Source organism: Anabrus simplex, chromosome 12, assembly GCF_040414725.1.
Source record: "Anabrus simplex isolate iqAnaSimp1 chromosome 12, ASM4041472v1, whole genome shotgun sequence".
Taxonomy (NCBI): Eukaryota; Metazoa; Arthropoda; class Insecta; order Orthoptera; family Tettigoniidae; genus Anabrus; species Anabrus simplex.
Genome location: NC_090276.1, coordinates 50596921 through 50620444, shown reverse-complemented (window position 1 = coordinate 50620444; position 23524 = coordinate 50596921). Strand labels below are relative to the sequence as shown.

At 41.0% G+C, this 23524-nt stretch overlaps 1 long non-coding RNA gene across 1 annotated transcript in view; it reads right to left on the bottom strand.

The window, feature by feature from the left end:
• LOC136884517 (uncharacterized) overlaps window positions 1–23524 on the bottom strand; it is a 395017-nt gene that overhangs the window by 196064 nt on the left and 175429 nt on the right. Inside the window, exon 2 of the long non-coding RNA XR_010861373.2 lies at window positions 19644–19741. This is a non-coding gene — a long non-coding RNA (uncharacterized lncRNA). The remainder of the gene's footprint in view (window positions 1–19643; window positions 19742–23524) is intronic.

Genomic DNA, 23524 nt, shown 5'->3' with positions numbered 1-23524 from the left:
CAAATGATCTCTGCAGGGCTTTCGTATGCAGCAACATTCCATGGAATAAATTAAACAATCCAGTTCTGCGATAATTTCTCGAGAAATATTGTGTAAATCAAAAAATACCAGATGAATCAACTCTTAGGAAAAATTACCTACCTCCGCTATATGAATCTACCCTGGAATTAATCCGTTCTGATATCGGAAGGAACTGTGTCTGGATATCGGTGGATGAGACAACGGATTCGTGTGGCTGTTACATAGCAAATTTCGTGGTTGGTAAATTACAACCAGACGAACCCGGTAAGCCACATCTTCTTGCTTGTCAAGTACTAGAGAAAACCAACCATAGCACAATAGCAAGATTTGTAAATGATTCTCTGGGACTATTGTGGCCATCTGAAATTGAGACTAATTGTTGTAAAGTGCTTGTACTGCTCACAGATGCAGCTTCGTACATGTTAAAAGCAGCAAGGGCCCTCCAAGTATTTTATCCAAAACTCATACACGTAACCTGTTTAGCGCACGGATTACACCGCATTGCAGAAGAAATACGCGCACAGTTTCCAGCTGTTAACAATTTAATTGGATGTGGGAAGAAACTGTTTCTGAAAGCACCAGCTCGTGTCCAGTTCTACAAAGATTGTCTACCTGAAGTTCCTTTGCCACCTGAACCTGTCATGACTAGGTGGGGGACATGGTTATCTGCAGTATCATTTTATCAGGAACATTTTAATGAAGTGAAAGAAGTGGTTACAAAACTTGCGTGTGTCCGTGATGCAAAAGTTGTGTTTGAAACCGCTACTGTTTATCAAGATGTGAATTTCATTATGCATATTTTTCTAGACTTCCAAAAGCCATTGAGAGCTTAGAATCTTCTGGTACTCCCCTCCATGAATCACTTGATCTCGTTGAAAAAGCTGCATCTTAGTTTAATTACGCTCCAGGCAAAATTGGAGAGAATATTAAATGTAGGTTAGAAAAGGTGTTGAATTCGAACCCAGGACTGAAGAAGATTAAGTTAATTAGTCAATACTTGAGTGGAACTAGGGTATCCTTGCCAGATGTATGCTCCGAAACGTTGGTGCCCATGTATAAGTACTGTCCAATTACGTCAGTTGATGTAGAACGATCATTTTCAGCCTATAAACTCATTTCGATGGACAACAGACATAGTTTGTCTCCAGAAAACATTGAAAGACTACTAGTTACCTATTGTGATGCTTCTTTTTGCAATAAATGATATCTGTAAATAGGTAAGTGAATAAAATTGCATGTTTTAAGAGCATATTTCCTTATTTTCCGTGCATATATTCTAACTTTTTAGTGCATATTTGCATGCATATTTTCAGGTTTTTAGTGCATATAAATCCGGGCCCTAATTATAATATGTAACTACACCCGCAGTAAAAATTATCCTGACTGACGAGTGACGTTCCTCATTTACTTTTTGAAGTAGTGCCAACACAAAACAACTTCACAGTGCAACCTTAGGGTACGTCCAAGATGCGCGCTGGTTGTTTGAGTCAAGACTGTCTGACTCCGAGCGGCAGGTGGAATGTGGCCATTATGAAAGCTGATTGTCAGCACAGACAAAGCAGCCACAAAAGAAAAGATATGAAATACAACTGATCAGTGTAGCATGGAACTAACAAGAGAACAGACTGCAGCTCTATTGCTGCTAAGTGACAATGTTAAAACCAAGTTAAAACGAATGAGAAGTGATATACATCCAATTAATGAATTATGATCTATTTACGGGAAGTACAAACACCTTTTTCCACAGTTAGGCCCTACTTGCCGACGAAAACAGATTTTTCGAATATTGTAGAATGAGTTCGGATAAGTTTTATTTTATTTTGTTAAAAATTGAACACACGCGATGTTCCTATTGGAATGAGCTTTAATTCGCTTATCCCATATCGGAGAATTAAGTTGAACTTTTGAAATCAAATCCTCGATATCCATTGTTAACAAAATATCGAACACACTCAACACGAAAATCAACAGCCTGCGCGGCAGGTTGTCTGAAACCAGAATGAACGAATCATTCCGGTAAACATCTGAGTCAGACTACCAGTGCGCAGACTTCCTGCGCGCAGGTGCATTATGGCCAGTTCCGTTTAGCAACAAAGGATATACTTATGCCGACTCGGCGCCGACTGTCTGACTCAGAAAACCAGCGTGCATCTTGGACGTACCCTTAAGCCGGCCCACCAATAGATATTCAGCACAAGCTACGTTCTTCACAGTTATTTGATATACGCACGCCTTACCCGATTATAACGTACAGTACATTAGATATAAAGATACTTTATCCTTTCGACGTTTCTTATTTATGTGCACATTTTCTCATTTATAACGTTTTTACTAAGGTGTATTCTTATCCCCCTCCCGAAGGTATCACCACCTTGACGAAGGTAAAATATATTTTGCCGGGTGTTTATTGGAGGCTTGCGTGGTCAAATGATCTTTAGAGCTATGCCGGCGGGAGCATCTGCTCCTGGTAGGGCCACCCAAGCCGGACAGGTCTAAGGTGATGATCCAGACTAAGAGTGATACCCTGGTCCTCCAGGTTGGGGGTTGAGCGTAGAGTTAACTCCCCTACCTTGTAATAAAACCAACTGTTACGGATACCTTAAGAATGAATAATGCAGGACTGGAAAACTTGGTGACGAACCGGCGAGAAAAACGGCTAAAGAGAAGGAAAAATGATATTATATTAGCAACGTGGAATGTTAAGACATTGAAGAGACCTGGCAAGTTAAAAGTATTAAGGAATGAAATGGATAAGTATGGAGTGAAAATAGCAGCTCTACAGGAACTAAGATGGAAAGGGCAAGGGATGATGATGTCTGGACAACATATTTTGATGTACAGTGGAGAAAAAGCAGGCAGTAATGGCACAGGATTCCTCATACATAAGTCAGTAAAGCAAAGCGTGATCAACTTTACTCCAATCAATGATAGGATGTGCTCTGTGAGAATTAGGGCAAAATTCTTCAACGTAACTGTGTTTTGTGTGTACGCCCCTACTGAGGAGGCAGAAGATGAGAAGAAAGATGCATTTTATACCAAATTGGAGGAAGAAATTAATAAAGTTCAAAGGCATGATGTGAAAATTATCCTTGGAGATTTAAATGCAAAAATTGGAAGAGAAGAAGTGTACAAACACTTAGTAGGGAAAGAAAGCCTGCATGAAGTAAGTAATGATAACGGATTGAGATTGATTGATTTTGTGAGTGGAAAGCAGATGATAATTAAAAGTACTTGGCATCCTAGGAAAAACATTCACAAGGAGACCTGGATTTCACCAGATGGTGTGACAAGAAATCAAATAGACCATGTTATCATAGACAGGCGACATGCATCAGATATTATGGATGTTAGAAGCTGCAGAGGTGCTGATGCAGATACAGACCACTATCTTGTTAGAGTCAAGTACAGACAAAAAATAGATTTGGCAAGAACGGAAAAAGTAACAAGAAAGGCAAAGCACAATATTGAAGGACTAAAAAATGAGGAATTGCAAGAGAAATACAAAAAGAAAATAGCTGAATCTTTGGCAATAAAAAGGGAATTATGGGAGAAAGGAGAAGTGGAAGATAAATGGGAGATACTGAAAACAACTATCAGTGAAGTTGCAGATAGTACCCTGGGAAAGAAGAAATTGGTAAAGAGAGCAGAATGGTTTGATGAGGAATGTTCAACATTAATCCAAGAGAGGAATGATGCTAGGAACAGAATGCTTCAAAGGAGAACAAGACAAACAGTAGAAGAGTATAGAGAGAAACGAAGAAGAGCAGATAAGATATGTAGATATAAGAAAAGAGCTTTTGAAAGAAAGAGAATCGAAGAACTGGATGAAATGAAGGATAGAAACGAGGTACGAAAGTTCTATGAAAGAACAAAAGACATTAAGAGAGGGTTTCAACCAAGAGCTGTTTTCTTCAAGGATAAAGATGGAAACCTTCTGGGTGATAAAAGCAAAGTGCTTGGAAGATGGCAGGAGTATGTTTACGAGTTACTCAATGGAAATAATGAAGATGATAGAGAGGAGGAAAATATAAATGTTGATGGGGAAGAAAGAGAATTGGAAGAGGAATCAGTAAAAGAGCCAGACTTAGAAGAGGTCAAAGCTGCAATTAATGCATTAAAGAATAATAGAGCCTCAGGTGAAGATGGAATGGAGTCAGAGCTGTTGAGATATGGGGGAGAGGGAATAGAAATGGCTGTTTATGAATTGATTAAGGAGGTTTGGACAAAGGAGGAAATACCCAAGGATTGGACATTGGGTATAATTTACCCATTACATAAAAAGGGAGATAAGGCAGTATGTGGAAATTATCGAGGGATCACCTTGCTGGATGGAACGTACAAGGTTTTTGGTAAGGTACTAGCCTTAAGATTGGAATTATGGATGGAAAGAATATTAGGGGATTACCAAGCAGGTTTTAGAAAACATCGCTCTACTCTGGATCAGATATTTATATTACGACAAGTGCTAGAGAAATTTTATGAATATGACAAACAGCTACATCAGCTGTATGTTGATTTTAAACAGGCATATGACAGTCTAGATAGGGGTAAAATTTACAAGATTATGAAAGAATTTGGAATCCCAAGGAAATTGATTAGATTAACAGAAATGACTTTGAAAACAACGGTATGCAAGGTGAGAGTGGAGCAAGATCTGTCAGAGGAGTTTTTAGTGGAGAGAGGACTAAGACAGGGAGATGTACTTTCCACACTTCTTTTTAACCTAGCATTGGAAAAAGTAATCCGTGAATTGCCCATCAACCCAGGGGGAACCATTTTGAACAGATTAGTACAAGTGATAGCATATGCTGATGATGTAGCAATAATTGCAAGAAATGAAAGAGCTCTTGAAGAGAGCTACTCAGTATTAGAAGGGAAAGCACGGGACCTAGGACTAGAAGTGAATATAAACAAAACAAAATATATGAAGATGGGAGATACAGAGGGAGTAAGAGGAAGGACCCCAGTAAGATTGATTAAAAGGGAAGGAATATCAAAGAGTCACATCTTTCAAATATCTAGGCTCTATAATAACAGAGGACAATAAAACCTCCGTGGAAATACAGGAGAGGATAACAAGTGGAAACCGATGCTTTTACGCCTTGCAAAATATGTTTAAATCCAGGAATGTCAGCAGGAATACAAAAATTAAAATATACACAACAGTACTAAGACCAATAGTTATGTATGGCTCAGAATGCTGGGTGATGACCTCCAGAGAAGAACAGTGGCTGTTACGGTGGGAAAGGAAGATATTGAGAAAGATATTCGGTGCAGTAAGAGAGCAGGATGGGTGGAGAATGAGGACAAATGTAGAGCTGCAAGGACTGTGTGGCCAGCCAGATATTGTTGCTAAAATTAAGCAGGGAAGAATTAGGTGGGCCGGTCATGTTCAGAGAATGGCAGAAACCTGCACCGTAAAAAAGGTGTTTATAGGGAAACTTGATGGAAGGAGGAGGAGAGGAAGACCCAGGAAAAGGTGGATTGATGATGTTGAGGATGACCTTAGAAAGTTAGGAGTTAAACGTTGGAGAAGAAAAGCTGAGGACCGAGATGAATGGAGGCAGGTGATAAAGGAGGCCAAGGACCTACAAGGACTGTAGCGCCGACCAGTAAGTAAGTAAGTAAGTATTCTTATCCCAATTACAACGCCCTTCACCTTCATCTAACAATGTGTACACTTTTCCCCTTTATAACATTCAGTAGCTAACTGTGTATTATTTCCATATATAACGTACATTAACCACGTGCATTTTCCTATTTAAACGTTAATTAGCTATGTATATACTTTTCACAATTACAACGTTCAATAGCTGTGGCATTACTTATCCCATATATTGTGTCCAACAACTGTGCGCACACTTTACACATTTACAAAAATCATTAGCTATTTGTACGATACCCACTTTTAACGTTCAATAGCTATATGTTTCCAATTTATAACGTTCGCTAGCTACGTGCATGTATTTCCCATTTATAACGTTTTAACATATTATTTTTAAAGCCCATTAGGTAAGTGTACACTTTTCCATTTCTAACGTTCATCAGCTGTCTGTACATTTATTCCATCTTTAACGTTCATCATCCATTTATAACGCACATTACAACTGTCTATAAGTTCCCGTTTATAACGCTCGTTAGCACTGTGTGTGCTTCCCCCCCCTCCCCGCTACAACGATATTTAGCAACATATCAACTTTAGACGCTTAAAACCTTCATTAGCTTACTGTTTTCAGATGTACAACGTTCATTAGCTATAGTTACTCGTTTGTATAATTTTCTCATAAAGTTAATTAGCTACGGCCATATTTTTCCACTTATTACGTTCAGTATATGTGCGGGGAAATTGCATACAGCTAAAGGCCATTATAAACGGGAAAATATATCAGTAACTCAAATGGGAGGATAAAAACATAGCTAATTGACGTTAAATACGGGAAAATGCATACAACTATGGAAGTAATAAGGGGAAACGTATAAACATGTGAAGGAACGGGTAAATGGAAAAATATATATCATACGCGATGGACGTTAGAAATGGGAAACATAGAAGTAGCTCATGAACTTACTAAAGGTTAATGACAAATGAACGTTATATGTGGGAAAAGTGTACACAGCTAATGAAATATATAAATGGTAAAAGTATACACTAAGTTAATGAACGTTATTGGTTGGATCACTATACACATAGCTCATGAACTTAAAATGTGAACGGGTACACACAGCCAATTGACGTTATAAATAGAAGTATAAACATAAGTGAACATTATAGATGGTCAAATTATTACACATAGCTAAAGAACATTATAACGGGAAAATTATACACTTATTTAATGAACAACATAAATGGGATACATATACAAATAACTAATCAACGGTATAAATGGAAAAACATACGCATAGCTAATTTATGTTATAAATGGGAACATACACAAGGGTCTTATGTTCAAAACGGAAAATTATTCTTATAGCTGATGAAAATGAAAATCTACAGCCTGTTTCCAGTCATTTCACTGGGTTAGGGATGGAAAGAACGAAGCCGCAATCTAGCGGCGAGGATAGGCTGATAGCTGATGAACGTTAAAAAGTTAATCTTATATGCATAGCCAATGGACGATGCAAATGGGGAAAATACACATGGATTACGAACGTTATCAATCGGTTTATTTTATAGGAAGCTAATGTACATGTTAAATGAGAGAAGTATGCTAAAGAGATAACGGACGTAATAAATGGGAACTGTACACACAATTTCTGAACGTTAATATGGGAAGAGTACATAGCTAATGAACATATACAATTTGATTTATGTCCCACCGAAACAGACAGGTCTTATACCGACGATGGGATAGGAGAAGCCTAAGAGTGGGAAGGAAGCAGCTGTGGCCTTACTTAAGGTACAGCCCCAGCATTTTCCTGATGTGAAAATGGGAAACAACGGAGAACCATCTTCAGGGCTGGCGATAGTGCAATTCGAACCCACTATTTCCAGAATGCAAGCTCGCAGCTGCGTGCCCCAAATCGCACGGCAATGAACGTTATCAATCGGAAAAGTACACGCATACCCAGTGGACTTTGTAAACAGAAGCAGAATGAATTTCTATACTACTGAGCAACAATCTAATGCAAAAGGCAAAAAATATGGTATTTGAACAACGTCCGCCCCCTAGTTAAAATTAATGTATCGAGGTTTCAGCCGCAGTCGACACTGAAAAATAAAGACGTCCATCTCGACAACACATCAATAACATGAATAAAAACTTTATTTTTGAAACTGGTAGTATTTTATCTGCGTGAACCACAACTTCGTGAGTGGTGTCCGTAATACACAGAGGGACAGATCTGTCCAACTCACTCTGCGCTGCCTTCCTCGAAGAGATAGCAGACAGAGAAAGTACGATGGAACAAGACAGTCAGAGGAATATTGGGAAAAGATTACTTGCAGTTCGACAGGGTTTATCAGTCTTACCACTCTTATCAATATGTTGGCGGCGAAGGAACTTGACAGTGCATTTCCAGCTGTCTTCAAGAATGAAAACCGCCAACAACGACAGAGAGGAGAAAAATACACCGTGTATGAAAAATACTGTCCAATAACCGCAGATCGCTATAAAGGGATTAGGACAATTAAAACGAATGGCAACCACATGCAAAGTGTATCTGTGCTTATAAATAGTCAGTAATAGATTAAAATGCAAACTTACCGAAGCGAGTAACAGGTATATACCAGCCTGCACAAAGGTTTTGCTATGAGGTTTGCATAAACATTAGGAGTACGGCAGAACATAACCCCTACAACTTATGTTACTCTCCCTACATCACTGAAAAACGGGCTAGACCAGAGGTTCTCAAACTATAATGAAATTTTACCCTTACTCATAGCTAAAAGTTGAAGGTTCCCCACGACAAAATCCCTAAAAGGCAGATTTAAAAACATATGCTTGGATGACTAATTATTAAACATTATAAAACATTATTTTAAGTACACATCGTAAATAAGACGAGATTGTGAAATTAAATAAATTTAATAAATAAGGATGAAAAGGCTATTGCCATGCATAAAATGAGGAATGACCTGTCTGTATTAACTGAATGGATTAATTGTCATTATCTTACAATCAACTGAAAGAAAACTGTTTTTTATACTTTGCCGGAGAGCTGGAGACATATTTATAGGGTCGAGTAATACGCTGACTCTTAATGGTGATTACATACCGGTAAAACAAGTTGATTGTGTTATATATGTAGGCCTTTTCATAACCTCCACACTAGACTGGGAACATCATATACAATTTATTAAGAGTAAAAGAGTATCTATTATAGGCTATCGAACACACTACGTGGAATAATTCCGGATTCTGACTTAAAGTGTGTTTACTACGCTTTAATTCATAGGCATCTACAACGCACTAATGTTGTATGGAGTTGCTGCACCTAAGTTCAAAAAGCAGAATTTCAAATTCTTCAAAATAAAGCACTCAAGAGCCCTTTACAGTTTTCCATTCTTAATGTCCAGACAAACAATATACTCATCAAGGTTATGTTATCTATTGGTTAGGTTATGTTATCTATTGGTTGGGTTATGTTATCTATTGCATACTCCTTGGTAACACTTGCCTTCAAAATTAAACATAATTTGACTCGGGGGAAAAAAACTCAAATTCGTCAGTAATTCAGGTATCCATGATCACGCAACACGGCAATCTGGAAACTTTCATGTCTCTACAATGAATACAGTGAAGTATAGAACTAATGGTGTATTTTATAGGGCTATAATAGCATTTAATTCCATTCTAGACTCGATAAAAGCTTGTCAGAATTCCAAAAAAATCTAAAGAAATATTGAGAGACATTTATGGACAAAATTTAATGCCCCTTGGATTTAGCCTGTTTAGATGAACTCATTATCAGGTTTCCTTTCGAGCTATGTGGTTCTGTTTATTTAAACGTTTAAAGACACAACTGTATATTTTAAATATGTTTTATTTCAGTTTTAAATTGTTATAAATTTTTATCAGCCCTAAATTATCAATAATTTAATTTGCGTTTAGTATTCTAACTGTGCTTCTTAATGTACTGTCCCAATACGAGCATTACCTCATGGGATCTTTGAAACAATAAATAAATAAAAAATAAAATAAAATAAATAACTACATAAATAAATAAATAAATAAATAAATTCAGACATTGCGAACTATCAAAATTTCAAAGAGATTGGTGAGCCTCCATGGAGTGACACAGCTTTTTTTTGTTTTTTTTTTTACGTTGCACTGAAACAGATAGGTCCTATGGCGACGATGGGATAGGAAAGGCCTAGGAATTGGAACGAAGCGGCTGTGGCCTTAAGGTACAGCCCCAGCATTTGCCTGGTGTGAAAATGGGAAACGACGGAAAACCATTTTCAGGGCTGTCGGCAGTGGGGTTCGAACCCAATATCTCCCAGGTACAAGCTCACTGCTGCGCTACCCTAACCGCAGAGCCAACTCGCTCGATACACAGTTTTTTATGTGTTGTAGTCCGGGTGAAACTTTTAAGCGAAGCGTGGCTCCATACATACATATTTAACTTTTTCTTATATATTTCCGTATTTCAATTTTTATTCATTTTTTACTCTGAAGGCTGCTCGCGTACCACAGTTTGAGAACCATCGGGTTACAGAAACTTCCTAAGAACCCGATCAGTTTGCACGCTAACCTATTACCGCCTAAAAATACTGGCTGTACATGTAAATAATACCGGCAAGCATTGGCAACATCTAATACCCTTCTGCTTAATCGCCATCGTATTGAAGCATTTAATGAAGGACAAAGCACTAGGTGACATTTTTCACAGTAAAATTCATAGGGACGAAAGGACGTGGGTTCGATTCCCCGTCAGGAAGACGAACATTTTTTTTTTGCTAGTGTCTTTATGTCCCACCGACACAGATAGGTTTTATGGCGACGATGGTATAGGAAAGGGCTAAGAGTGGGGAGGAAGCGGCTGTGGCCTTAAGGTACAGCCCCAGGATTTGCCTGGTGTGAAAATGGGAAACTACGGAAAACCATCTTCAGGCCTGCCGACGGTGGGATTCGAACCCACTATCTCCCTGATGCAAGCTCACAGCCGCGCGCCTCTAACCGCACGGCCACCTCGCCCGGTGACGAACTATTTAAGATACGAGATTTCCTCTTCCGGAGGTGGTTTCACTCAGCCTACACAAAAATGAGTATGATGTTAATTCCTGGACGCTACCGAGCGTATAGGTAACAACCACTGTACCCATCAAGTGCCGAGGTTACGGATAGTGGAAGACTTTACCTTTTTTACTACGAAGTTACCCCCATCTCTCAATTACCCCGTTCTACCCCAATGTTTAATACGGAATAACGTGTAAGGGCGAAGTATTGGTGCTCAAGAAACGTCTTACATATTCTGGTTTAGAGGATTTTCTATTTTGCTATGTGTATGTACACCGACTGACAGAGCAAATGCAACACCAAGAAGGAGTGGTCAGAACTTTATGCCAATTGCAAGGTAGACTGACGTCACTGAGGTATGCTCATGATGTGAAATGCGCCGCTGTGCTGCGCACGTAGCGAACGATAAATGGGACACGGCGTTGGCGAATGGCCCACTTCGTACCGTGATTTCTCAGCCGACAGTCATTGTAGAACGTGTTGTCGTGTGCCACAGGACACGTGTATAGCTAAGAATGCCAGGCCGCAGTCAACGGAGGCATTTCCAGCAGACAGACGACTTTACGAGGGGTATGGTGATCGGGCTGAGAAGGGCAGGTTGGTCGCTTCGTCAAATCGCAGCCGATACCCATAGGGATGTGTCCACGGTGCAGCGCCTGTGGCGAAGATGGTTGGCGCAGGGACATGTGGCACGTGCGAGGGGTCCAGGCGCAGCCCGACTGACGTCAGCACGCGAGGATCGGCGCATCCGCCGCCAAGCGGTGGCAGCCCCGCACGCCGCACGCCACGTCAACCGCCATTCTTCAGCATGTGCAAGACACCCTGGCTGTTCCAATATCGACCAGAACAATTTCCCGTCGATTGGTTGAAGGAGACCTGCACTCCCGGCGTCCGCTCAGAAGACTACTATTGACTCCACAGCATAGACGTGCACGCCTGGCATGGTGCCGGGCTAGAGCGACTTGGATGAGGGAATGGCGGAACGTCGTGTTCTCCGATGAGTCACGCTTCTGTTCTGTCAGTGATAGTCACCGCAGACGCGTGTGGCGTCGGCGTGGAGAAAGGTCAAATCGGCCGTAACTGTGGAGCGCCCTACCGCTAGACAACGCGGCATCATGGTTTGGGGCGCTATTGCGTATGATTCTACGTCACCTCTAGTGCGTATTCAAGGCACGTTAAATGCCCACCGCTACGTGCAGCATGTGCTGCGGCCGGTGGCACTCCCGTACCTTCAGGGGCTGCCCAATGCTCTGTTTCAGCAGGATAATGCCCGCCCACACACTGCTCGCATCTCCCAACAGGCTCTACGAGGTGTACAGATGCTTCCGTGGCCAGCGTACTCTCCGGATCTCTCACCAATCGAACACGTGTGGGATCTCATTGGACGCCGTTTGCAAACTCTGCCCCAGCCTCGTACGGACGACCAACTGTGGCAAATGGTTGACAGAGAATGGAGAACCATCCCTCAGGACACCATCCGCACTCTTATTGACTCTGTACCCCGACGTGTTTCTGCGTGCATCGCCGCTCGCGGTGGTCCTACATCCTACTGAGTCGATGCCGTGCGCATTGTGTAACCTGCATATCGGTTTGAAATAAACATCAATTATTCGTCCGTATCGTCTCTGTTTTTCCCCAACTTTCATCCCTTTCGAACCACTCCTCCTTGGTGTTGCATTTGCTCTGTCAGCCAGTGTACGTATATAACTAGAGCCTGATGTTTAGGTATTTAGAGGTTAGAAAGCAAACTTACTGAAGAGAGTAACAAGCAGGCCTACACCCTATTTAAAAATAGCCATTTTTGGAACTAAAACTCCATGGGTAGTACATATATTTTGAAACTTAGAATTCACTTCTCCTTTAGCAGTTATCAATCCCTATTTGCTAACACGGCGGGACCACGAAACTGGTCTGCCACTGCTAAGCAGTCTTGGAGGGGCGTGACAATCCAAATGGCACGTCTGAGTGAAACTCAGCAAACGCACACGGCCTAACCACCAAAAATCCGGTTAATACCTGTGATTCCGAAGTATACTCTAGCCCGGATAACACTTCTGCTATGAGATTTGCATAAACATAATGGGCATGGCCTATCAGGACCCCTAGAAGTTATGTTATTCTCGCAACATTACGAAAGAGCGAGCTAGATATTTCCTATTACTACCTAAAATCGGAACTCTATACATTACACATTACGAAGGGTATATGAAAAGATATCTTGTACATTGGACCACTTGCAATAATTTCGTATTGTTTAGAACAAAGATATAGGTAGTGTAGTTTGACTTTTTTTTAAATATAATTATCCACTGCACGGAAAAGCATAGAATCAATGACATGTTTTTGTTTCATTCCTGCAACACTCTCCAATATAATTTCATTTCACCTGTCAGTCATTAATCATTGCCCCAGAGGAGTGCGACAGGCTTGGGCAGCCGGCACAATTCCTATCCTCGCCGAAAGATGGGGGCTTCATTCATTCCATTCCTGACCCGGTCACTGACTGGAAAACAGGTTGTAGGTTTTCAGCCCTAAGTAATAATGTTAATTTTATTATTATTTGGTATTTTGAATTTATTTAATTATTCAATCCAGAAGAAACGCTCGTCTCTGAACACAATGAAATAAATACCACATTTTGATGAGCGCTCAGAAAGAATTACAAGAGCAAATTACATATACTTCAAAGTTTTCAAGTAGGAATGATTTTACATTCTCACGCAACACTGACATGTAACGGGGAAGAGATCGCTCAACATCGCAGGATGTTACTGCGCTATATTTGAAATACGTCACACCATTACAGTTCAGTTGAGGCTCACCTTTCTGTGGCTTTCTGCACACCTTACCCTCCTAATTCACATAAATATACGTTTCTAAGAAAGATAATTGTAAGAAATTACAGACAACAACAAGGAGAGGTGAAAAATGCGTCTTTGAGACGAGTGCAAGCAGGTATGCGATAATGTAAATAAAGAAGATAAAAATATGAGCAAAATACAAAACTTCACTGGAAAATATGACCATAATATGAAAAAATTACCGGGAAACAACAAAAACCGTTAAAAAAGCCAAAATATGACTTTATATGACCCGTTAAAATTGCGTACTATTAGGCAATGTAGATACAATCTTTAATTTGTAAAAACTTAATAAATTGGCTATTGTATGAAATAAAGTATTGCACGAAAGAGCCACTAAATTGATAAATTTGTCACTTGTTTCACCGGATCCCGTGAGATCTCCGAAGTTAAGCAACATTGGGCGTGGTCAGGAGTTGGATGGGTTGCCACGCGCTGTTGGTGGGGGTAAGGGAATGGAGGAGCGGAAAGGAACTGGCCACACTACCGCACGTAAACTCCGGCTCAGGAACACCTCTGCGGAGGTCGGACCTGCCTTCGGGCAGAATAACCCTTGCCTTACCTTACCTTACTTGTTTCGAGAGAGATCAGTTGCTTAAATAAGTAACTTATATATTCCGTGTTTCTGTTTAATTTTGTGTACATAGGTTTAGGATTCATATTTTGTGAGATTATACTTCACATTTTATTCTGCGTCATTTACGACTTTATTCGGGCACTTCAGTTTGTCTGCGCTAATTGTTTTCTGTTTACAAAAGGGAAGTCTACATCAACTGCCTTATCGTCCTGTGTTCATTGTGTTTATTGCTTGCGGGTTGTAAAACGCGTGTATTGCCCGTAATAGTTTATAGAGTGGTAAAGAAATAATTAGCTTCACCTGGCACCGTCTAAGCTGGAATTTAATAAGGAACTTGATAACGCTCATACTGCTCCTCGGCAATACAGTTCTTAACACTGTGCAGTAAACGGTGATCTATCTGACAAGAATCGCGAAATAAACGTTTGGTCATCCCGGATGCTGTAACAGGGACCCGCGTATAAAGTGCCAGACACGGTGCGCGAGCAATACCTCGCTCTTTCTGTCGATTATCGTCCTGAAGACTGGTTACGCCTCCCAGCCACACATGGATATGCGGTGCATCAGAACAATATTCATTGCGTTCAATTTCCTATGCCAATATGTTAAGGAAAATTAACCTTATTTTACCGTATTTTAGGATTGCATATTTTAAAGAAGTATTAGTATGTTTTCCACGAACCTACTACGCTGGCGTAGCAGGGAGAGAGGTGATATTCTCACGTGGCGCGACCCAGGTGACGGTTAGAGGGGTCCTCACCGGCTTGCCGGCGGACTTGAGGGAAGTAAAATACCCCTCGCGGACTGAACACACAACCCCCTGTGTTTGGGGGGACGCAGACGAAGAGTACACGCACGGTATCTCCTGCCTGTCGTAAGAGGCGACTAAAAGGGGCAAGCAAGGGATGATTGTATTAGAACCATGAAACTACTTGTGATTGATGCTTGCTTGTTGTTTTAAGGTCATCGGCCCCTACTTGTGATTAGTACCACTATATGAGCGACAACATGGTTCTGGCTTACCTGTGATTAGTACCTACTATGTGAGGAACACCCTGGGATAGTACGAGTCCCTGTGGTTATTACACTTATGTGATGAACACCATAGGTTTGCGTTGCCTGTAAATGGAGCCGCAATCTGCGAAACATCACAGGTCTGCATTACATGTGCGCATTTCATTACCTGTGAGTAGTACCATAATGTGTGGAATACCGCGAGTCTACGCTACTTTCGATTAGTACCGCAACATGACAAATACCATGGTTCTCCTTTCCTAGCGATAAGTACCATTATGAGTGGCCGATGACTTGGATTTTGGACCCCTTTAGACTGCAATCATCATCGATTCAGTATTATGCTACAGAAGCAGTCCCTTGGTCAGTAATACTAGTGTTTTACGTCAGTTTCTGTGAATGTGAGGCATTGCGGATCGGATCCACTGGTTGTTTCTAATTCATATCCATCCATTCATTCTTCGTCCTCACGTTTTGAATTCTCGACAGTGGAGGATTTTGGTCTTTTAATCTGTCATTACATTTCGTCTCATTTTGTACCATTAGGGGTCGATGACCTAGATGTTTGGCCCCTTTAAACAACAAGCATCATCATTATTATGACTCATTTTTATTGACTTTACGTACCACTAACTACTTTTATGGTTTTCGGAGACGCCGACGTCCCGGAATTTAGTCGCGTAGGAGTTCTTTTAGATATATAAAAAAGAAATATGACACGAGCTGACGTATTAGATCACCTTCGAGTACCACCGGACTGAGCCAGGATCGAACCTGCCAAGTTGGGATCAGAAGGCCAGCGCCCCACCGTCTGAGATACTCATCTCGGCGTGAAGTATCCACCCACTCCTAGAGTATAATCCATTTAATGTTCATTTTCTTTTACACATTGGCGCAGGAAATTTAATACAACGAACATTGTTCTGATGGACTGCGTATCCATGCGTGGCTGGGAGGCGTGACCAGGCTTCAGGAAAATAATAGATACGAAGAGCACTGTAGGGAACGCGTACCGTCGATATTGTTGTCACTAGGGCCCGGATGTTCATGGCATGTCATGTTTCTTTTCTTAATCTCTAACGAAATTCTGTACTGAAGACCTTGTTCGTGCACATGTGTGCGCAATAAAACTTTATTAATATGTCAATTCAGGACATGTTTCGTCCACATTACGGACATCATTTAAACCAGAGTTCATAACTAGACCTTCACTTGTGTAAGGACATTCTGGTTTCACCGCTGTATTGCAGATTTTTAGATAAGCATTCCTTGTAAAATTTCTTAGTGATGGCATGCGCTCATTCCCTCTGGTGCAATCTTTCTTCTACACCACATTTTTCTAAACCATTTTCTTGAATTATTCCTTCGAGGTATTTGAATCTCTTGATTTTCTCTCTTCGACCAATATCTGTGGTGAAAATTTTTGGAGCATTTTGTGTATTTGTAATAAATCTAGTTTCTTTTTTTCTACAGAATATAGACAGGTGTGAGGAAATAATTCAACAGCAAGAAACACAGCAAGTACATGAGGAGCACAGCACTTTCAAATGATGACTTACTTTCAGAGTGATATTCTTTTCTCTTTTTCCTGGCTTTCTTCACAATTATTTCTTGGTGTCGGAAAATGATGATAATTGGCCCAGTTTTACGACGGAATGTCTTTCCTGACGTTAATCTTCTACGTGAATGGATGTATCCGGTATTTCGTGTTTCTGTTTCGGCGGTTGGTATTATGGTCATCCATCCAAGTACTCACTAGGCCCAATGTTGCTCAACTGCCGTGATCAGCCGAGATCCAGTGTAATTCAACATGGTATGGCCGTTGTGCTGTATTTAGAGAAAGAGAGTGCTTTGAATGTCCCTAACATTTCTCGTTAATTTCGAGACAAGTATGCAGTTATTTATCTTCTATATATAAAAATGAATGTTTGTATGAATGTCTCGAATGGACTCAAAAACTACTGGACCGATTTCGCTGAAAAATTTCACAATTTGCTCTTATTATTCCTGGGAGGATTTGGGAAGTGGTTTGAACGAAATCTGATGGGTACTGCAGCATAGGGGGTGAGAAGGGAGAACAAAAAGAAAATAGGGGAAGGTAAGTAAACCGCATGACAAGTGTGATCAGCGGGTTTCCTAACCAACGATGTGTAAGGATTATACAGTATGTTTCTGAAAACTTTTCTTTTTCTTTTGCTGTAAACGGTATATGAAAATGGAAAGTCCAAGTTCAGTCCCCATGGCGTAGGGGGTGACCAGGAGTGAAGAAAGAAAATGTCGAAAATGACAGAGATTACGGGTGAATGTGTGTGTTTCAGCATAACTCACAACTAGATAGGCTACACGTATAACTTAATATCTGGAAAAATTACTGCACAGGCAAGAAACCCCTAGCACCCCTAAAGGAAGGGGTGAAATGTAAAAATCCGAAAAATGACCGATATTAGTGGCGAGTCTTTGGGGTAGCTGAGATGAACCGTGACACTTTGGATGCCGTTTGAGCCAAAGTTCACTCCCAATCGGGAAGGGGGTTAGAAGGGGTTAAAGACAAAGACAAAGTCACCTCCATACAGACCATGAAGGCCCTTGGAGGAGTGGAAGGTAAAGGCTTCCACCATTGTTTACCGCGGCACGTGATGGAGTAGAGTGGTTAGCTCTACACCCGGCCGCCTTTGCCCCCAGGAATTAACCTGGTACTCATTTTTGGTGTAGGCTGAGTGAACCTCAGGGCCATATGCACCTCCGGAAGTGGAAATCTCTTTTCTTAAATCTTACGACTTCCTGACGGGGATTCGAACCCACGTCCTTCCGGGTAAACCGAGCACGCCTTTACCGCCTCGGCCAGGCAGCCCCTGAAGAGGTGAAAGGAATGTCGAAAATGACCCAGATCGTGAATGTACGTGTGTATATTCCAGAATAGCTCTCAACCAAACATGATACTCAAATGATTTACTGTTTGGGAAAGAAAAGTGCAGGGTAAGACACCCCTACGGGCGGGGGTTGAAAGGGGGTGAAATATTAAAATAATAGAAAACAACCAATATTAAAAGTGAAAACGACGCATATTAATATAGTTTTTCTTTCGCATTTAATTAAACCGTTTAGAAAAATCTAACGCGGGCGATGCCGCGGCCACCTACTAGTTACTTTTATCATTTCTGTTTTAGTTAACAACAACCGAACTGTTGGTGAAATTACGAACACAGTGTAGACAGATGACAAACACTGGTTGCCCGGTTAACACGATGTCGGTTTTCTGTTCACGCTTAACTGATAGCGCTATTTCCTAACAGAACCCCCCGGACCAAAAACGTGTCTATGTTTAAAAAACCCCACAGAGAATTGAATGTGAAGATGGGAATATTAAAAGCTGGAACAGGTAGATAAAGTATTTAGGATGTGTATTCTCCCAGGATGGTAGTATAGTAACTGAGATTGAATCAAGGTGCAGAAAAGCTAAGCAGTGAGCTCGCAGTTGCGATCAACAGTATTCTGTAGGAAGGAAGTTAGCACTGGGACGAAACTATCTTTACATCGGTCTGTTTTAAGGGTGTGAAACCTAGGTGGAGTCAGGATATGTTATTCATAAGTTATAAGTGAGAGACATGAAAGAAGCGAGAATGATTGCTGGTACTAACAGATGGAAACAATGGCAGGAGGGTACTCGGAATGAGGAGATAAAGGCTAAGTTACGAATGATCTCGATGGATGAAGCTGAACGCATATAAGGCGGCTTCGGTGGTGAGGTCGTGTGAGACGAATAGAGGGTAAGAGAAGTAACCGAGGCTACGATGGTTAGACTCAGTTTCTAACGATTTAAAGGTAAGAGGTTTAGAATTGAACGAGGTACGGAACTAGTCACAAATAAGAGGATTGTGGCTACGGTTAGTAAATTCACAGAGGCTTGCAGACTGAACACTGAAAGGTATAGCATTAGGCTAAACAACACACATAGAGCTGTTCTTGCACAGTCAGTACTATAGAAGTTTTTAGAGGTTGCATGGCTAAATGGTTACCGTGCTGGCCTTAGGTCACAGGGGTCCCAAGTTCGATTCCCGGCAGGGTAGAGAATTTTAACCACCATTGGTTAATTTCGCTGGCATGGGGGCAGGGTGTAGGTATCGTCTTCATCGTCATTTCATCATCACGACGTGCAGGTCGCCTACGGATGTCAAATCGAAAGACCTGCACCTGGCGAGCGGAACTTGTCCTCTGACACTCCCGGCACTATAAGCCATACGCCATTTCATTTTCACTTTGCAGTGGATTATCCCTATACCTGGAAGACATTCCCCTTCGTTCAGTCTCTTTTTAAAAGACGTATTGATTTAGTACCCATGTAGATTAAGCTCAATAAAGTTCAAGCACATCGACAGTATTGTCCCTCTCTCGTAAGGTACGTTTGCATGAATAATGTGATGTTCTTCGATTCTTGAAAGTAACAGAACTGGACCTAGCATGTTAGAAGACTTTAGTCAAACAGTTACTCACGTTGTGTGTGTAGAGGATGAACCGTCACCAGCCGTTGTACCATGACGGAGCACAAGTCGTCCACTCCATGTTACATGACACGGACGGGACCACCATACCTGCAACAAAAAACGAGAAACATTATTATTATTATTATTATTATTATTATTATTATTATTATTATTATTATTATTAATATCCTTAGGCGCTTTTTGGAGTAGTATCCACTTACTAGAAATAATAACATGAAACAGATCATCCGTTCAAGCACGACGCTTGGGAGAGAAGTACTAATAATATTACGGAAGATAGGAACGAATGTCCGCAGATCGTAAAATAATATATCATTCCGCTCGACGATACCGAAATATAAATATTATATGCCAGAAAACTGAATTATTTTTTTTTGCTAGGGGCTTTACGTCGCGCCGACACAGATTGGTCTTATGGCGACGATGGGATAGGAAAGGCCTAGGAGTTGGAAGGAAGCGGCCGTGGCCTTAATTAAGGTACAGCCCCAGCATTTGCCTAGTGTGAAAATGGGAAACCACGGAAACTGAATCTTAATGAGGCTCATTATAGTTCAAGTTTCATTATGATACAGGTTCTTCACCAATCAGAGTTCATATTTTCATTATGATACAACTGTTTGACTTAACTAAAGTTGGCGTCTGACAGGTAAGGTTGGAGGGAGAAGCGCTGTACGTGCCATTTCACGATGTTGCCACATTCCAGCATTCCTTTCTACATGCTACTTTCCCTCGCTTCCGGCTCACTTGTTCCCTCCTTCATTCTGACCGCTGTGATCTGTTGTAGCCTACCTGGCCAGGCGATCACTCTTATACAAACAATCAGGTTCTTATCAGTGACAGTGACAGGTTTGGCAACTCCCAGAAAGACGAGCTGCCCTGAAGTTTTATCTCCATGGCAACCGCAGTCGGCCCCACCCTCGTTTCCATGGCAACCACACAGCCACTCCCTTTATCCCGCCTCGTCAGGCAGTAAGCGGACCTCCCTCTAAGGAATGTCCGACACCAACTCTTATTATTAGCAGTATAGGTAAGGATAGCATCGCACCTGCGCTCAACGCACTAGCTTCGCACTTGTTTCCAAACTCACATGTCGCACACATATTAACATCAATGCACGTTCTACTTCTAATATTTCACAACCACACGGCACATTCCCGCAAATTCACTTCGCCAACTGTACAATAAACAATTTGTATTTGAAATAAAGCTAGGTTATGACAACCGTCTATCAAAGCTTTGAAAACATATGACATTGTCAAGGTCTCTGATCCACTCACGGAAAATCAATAACCCAGCGCATGCACTCTGCGCTCTGCTCAGTAAACTCAACTGTCAAGCGACATCTCGACAGAAATTTATGAATATTCAAAAATACAGTTATAATTATCGTCCAGCAAAAACAGTAGTATGCAACTCATGGCGTATGGCTGTATTGCCATTATAGGCTTGTTGCATAATGTACTATTTTTAAAATTTAGCGAATGATTTGTGCGAGGCAGGAGCTTGAAGTACAGTGGGATGTTTGTGAGGTGGTTTCATTTCGTTGAGTTTACTTTAATTTCATAATCGTACAAATTTAAATACTGTAATAGGAGATCAGAGTTTTTGCAATATATGTGTATTAGAAATAGTTTCAAGTTAAACCCGACTCCTAGGCTGAATCGTCAGCGCTGAGGCCTTTGGTTAAGAGTGTTCCGAGTTCGATTCCCGGCCGGTTCGGGGATTCTGATCGCGTCTGATTAATTCTTATGGCTCGGGGACTGACTGTGTTTGTCTCAACACATTCCTCTTCATATTCAGACAAAACACTACACGAACATCCACAAGAACACGCAACTGTCAGAAAGGGCATCCGGCCATAAAACAGGGCCAAGTCCACATGTGCGGCACAGTTCGTAACCGCGACATCACAGATGAGGGAAAAACGATAGAAGAAGACACAAGTTTTAGGTTCGATTATGGTTAAATTAACATGATGCTACAAGTAATTAGTATAGGTTTACTATCATTGGGGTGATTTTGCTCTGCTGTCAAATAAATAAATAAATAAATAAATAAATAAATAAATAAATAAATAAATAAATAAATAAATAAATAAATAAATAAATCGGTTCGTTTGCCCCTTGGCTTATACCACCCACTGTACCGCACCATGATTCCTAATTCCTCTGATATTCTTTCCCGCCTGCTCTACACAAACACTGGAAAGGAGACGGGTGAAACTGCGGCCTTGACTCGTTCCTTTATGAATTGCTGCTCCTTTTAGAAAGCTCTCGATTCTTATCGCTCCAGACTGATCCCGATCACCTTCAGATTCTCAAATAGCTTGGTCCAATCAACAAGAAGAACCTGCTAAGGACCCTGTGTGTAGAGTGTTCGCGCCACCGACGGTGCATTTTTGGCGCCCAACGTCTGGGCTTCATCGTTAAGAGAGGAGGCCGCATTTTTTTAGAACTGTACAGTTCTCAAAGGTGACACTGCAGCTCAACTGCCATGAAAATTAATTTTCGTTAGTTGTCACTCAGAAATTGTCAATTCATAAGGGAGAAAAAGTGAATGGGCTCACAACACACGTTTCTACCTAGCAATAGGAACAGTTGGTCCCTTTTCAAGTATTAAAAAGCCTTTGAATATGGATAGGTCATCAGCGGAAGCAGATGGGTGATTAATTGTTCGTTGACAATTGTGAAATTTACAGACACACTAGTGGAAGGGGTTGAGTTTGGGACGCAGCACAAATAATCCAAGTTCACATGGCGTCACTGTGCATATCAAATCGAGGACAAAATTTTGACACACAATGGTCACATTACACAATGCAGTACAATCAAGCGGTATTTGTCGTTCTTTCCATGCAATCTGAATTCGGATGTAATCAACAGAGGGGGAGCGGGAACTGGAATCATATGATGGATACAGTGTATTTGTAGGGGAAGGGGCGGTAGCAACAGAAATTTATGGTTATAAATTGAGTATGCTTGTACTTCATTCATGAGTCAGGAAGTGAGGACAGAAATGGGTTCGTTTAATATTTGTTTAATGTGTGAAAGCACGCCACACGTCCTTCGGGCATACGATACTTTGGATGTGTTGGAGGTAAGTTAATTTGTCTATTTGTGTATTTATATATTTACTAGCTGTAGTAGAAGTTCGCGTAATCTGGACAACTTAATTTTAAACGTCCTTAAATCTACTGAAGGGGTTGCCTGGCCGAGCCGGTAAAGGCGTGTTCGGTTCGCCCGGAAGGACGTGGGTTTGAATCCCCGCCACGTTGTCGTAAAATTTAAGAAACGAGATTTCCACTTCCGGGGGTGCACATGGCCCTGAGGTTCACTCAGCCAACACCAAAAATGAGTACCAGGTTAATTCCTGGAGGCAAAGGCGGCCGGGCGTAGAGCTAACCACTCTACCCCATCAAGTACCGAGGTTATGGATAGTGGAAGCCTTTACCTTCCACCCCTCCAAAGGCCTTCATGGCCTGTACGGAGATGACGTTGCTTTAATTTTTTAAATTCTACTGACCGTATTGACAATTTCTCAAGTTGTATGCAGGATAATTAGTAGAATATATCAAATGATTTAGAGAAAATATATGTTAGTATTATATTTAGGATTTGTTTAAAAGTAATATTTACTCTAAAATTTGTTATCGTATAATTTGACCAGGTGATCGTGTAATTTGGACTGATAAATATAAATATTTACAAGTTGTTTAATGTATTGATTTATGAAATCCTAAGCAATAAAATACGGCACTATGAATTGTGGTCATCACTTTTGGCATGTAGAACAACAATAAAAGAATTCGTCCTGAATTATGGAGCAGTTTTCATGAGCTCAATTTTCGCTACCATTGCACTGAATGCAATC